Source organism: Austrofundulus limnaeus, unplaced genomic scaffold (genome assembly GCF_001266775.1).
Source record: "Austrofundulus limnaeus strain Quisiro unplaced genomic scaffold, Austrofundulus_limnaeus-1.0 Scaffold300, whole genome shotgun sequence".
Taxonomy (NCBI): domain Eukaryota; kingdom Metazoa; phylum Chordata; class Actinopteri; order Cyprinodontiformes; family Rivulidae; genus Austrofundulus; species Austrofundulus limnaeus.
The window spans coordinates 19,904-22,146 of NW_013952702.1; positions in this window are offsets into that span (position 1 = coordinate 19,904).

The following is a 2,243-nucleotide window of genomic DNA, read 5'->3' on the forward strand; positions in this document are numbered from 1 at the left end:
TGCAGGTTACAGTGTGCAGGCTACAGAGTGCAGGCTACAGTGAGCAGGTTACAGAGTGCAGGTTACAGAGTGCAGGTTACAGTGTGCAGGCTACAGAGTGCAGGCTACAGTGAGCAGGTTACAGAGTGCAGGTTACAGAGTGCAGGCTACAGAGTGCAGGCTACAGAGTGCAGGCTACAGAGTGCAGGTTACAGAGTGCAGGCTACAGTGAGCAGGTTACAGTGAGCAGGTTACAGAGTGCAGGTTACAGAGTGCAGGTTACAGTGAGCAGGTTACAGTGAGCAGGTTACAGAGTGCAAAACAATTGAGAATTGTGACAGTACAGATTACATCATCGACTTGCGTCGTAACTGCGACATTCAACAGGTATTTTTTTATTGAACCAATATCTCAATAGCTAAAATCTGAAATCATCTAAGCTGTAKCTAAAAGCTAAATGTTGCAGAACATGTAGCTAAAACTGGCCTGAGTATCTAAAAACTAAATGCTGCTGTCGATCCTGAAAAATCATCATTAAAATTATATTTCTGCTTCACTGCAACATACGGCTGAAATTCAGCTGATGTTTATCAACAGGCTTCAGATTTAGCTGATTATAAAGCTCTCAAACGGATTTCTGGTGCAGCTTTTCCTCATGAATGGAGGAAGTGAAAACAGAGGAGCTTGTTTTTAATTCTTTCTTCTAAACTGTGCCACCTGCTGGTCTCTGCAGCTCCTCACAACCCGTCCAGCTAACTCCTCTGAGCTCTGCCACTTTTGATTTTAGTTCATACTTTGCAACTTTTAGCCAGCATTGTGATATTTTTAGCTTTAAGCTAGCAGATTTTTAGCTTGCAGTTTGCTCATTTAGTCAGTAAGAACTCAGCACTCAGATTTCCTGCTGTAGTTTCTCAGAGAAAGTTTTTTTTGTTAAATCTGAACTCTGTGATGTGTCTGCATCCTCTTGTGTGACCTTTGACCTGCTTGGACAAGGCTGTATTTCCAGGGAGCGAGGCTGCGACCCGTGACACACGACATGTGATCTGCTTTTCCACGCTGGTCCGTGTGCATGTTCTGAAGCGGGAGGCGGTGACCCGCGGGCCTCGGATGGCACTGTGAGGCCGGGGGSAGGATTTGTTGAGATTGCCTGCAGATGTTGTTTCAGGGGGCCCTGTGCTGATTTAACGGATCAGAACACGAATCTCTCAGGCTCTCTGCTGCTCAGGATAAATGTGAGGTCACACACGAGGTTCCACTTCCTGTGTGGGAGAACAGCAGCTGTTAGAACACTGTTAAAACTACCACATCAGTTAGAACGAGTATCTCTTGACCCGCTGGATGGATTTTAAAGGGGCAATATCATGTAAAATCAACTTTTTTGAGTTTTATATCATCTTATAATGTTATACTGTCATAAAAACATGTCCAAAGCCTTGCTCTGACTCATTCATCATGTTTGAGAAATCCTGCAGTGTTTTTATGAAGCCATGCTGAGGAGCAAAACGACAGGTGGGGACCAGAAACACCTTTTGGTACCAGAAACACCTCTGGGACGTGTCTCTAACCGCTAATTTACACTACATGTGTTCTGGCTCCGCTCTGCTCCAGTCCGACCTCCACAGCAAACACACACCCATTATAACCAGTGAGAGTGTTTACACTGGCTGCACACGGCTGCACAGGGCGGCAGTGAGCGGATGGCGATCCGTCAAAATTAGAACAGATCCTATTTTTGCCGGATGCCGGAGCTGCGCCGGAGTCAGTTTTTAAAGATTACGTCGCACCAACAGGAAATGAAACTAGCACAACATCCGTATTTTCAAAATAAGACACTTTTAGGCTGGATAATTTGTTGGAAAAACGTCGAAATCGCATCTATATTAATAAATATACAGATATATTTCTACACAAATGCTGTCAGAATGTATGGTTCTGTTTGGGAAGCAGATTGAAACATGTAGCATGAAGCACATGTGCACACACACGAAACACGTGGATTTTATTTTGAAATCAGAAGTTTCAGAAAGACGACAGCGAGACAGTTTCAACATAGATACCAGAAACCTTTATATCGTTGTTTTCAGCTGTGTTTGGAGTTTATCTTTCGCAGAATTAATTATTTTCAGCTGTGACTTCCACACTTATCACTGAATTTATCGTGCGATCTGCTTCCTGCACATCTGTCGGAGCGGAGCGGAGATAATGTAAACTGGACTTGAAACGCACAGCTGCGACCTGCGCAGTGCAACAGAGACGCATGTAGT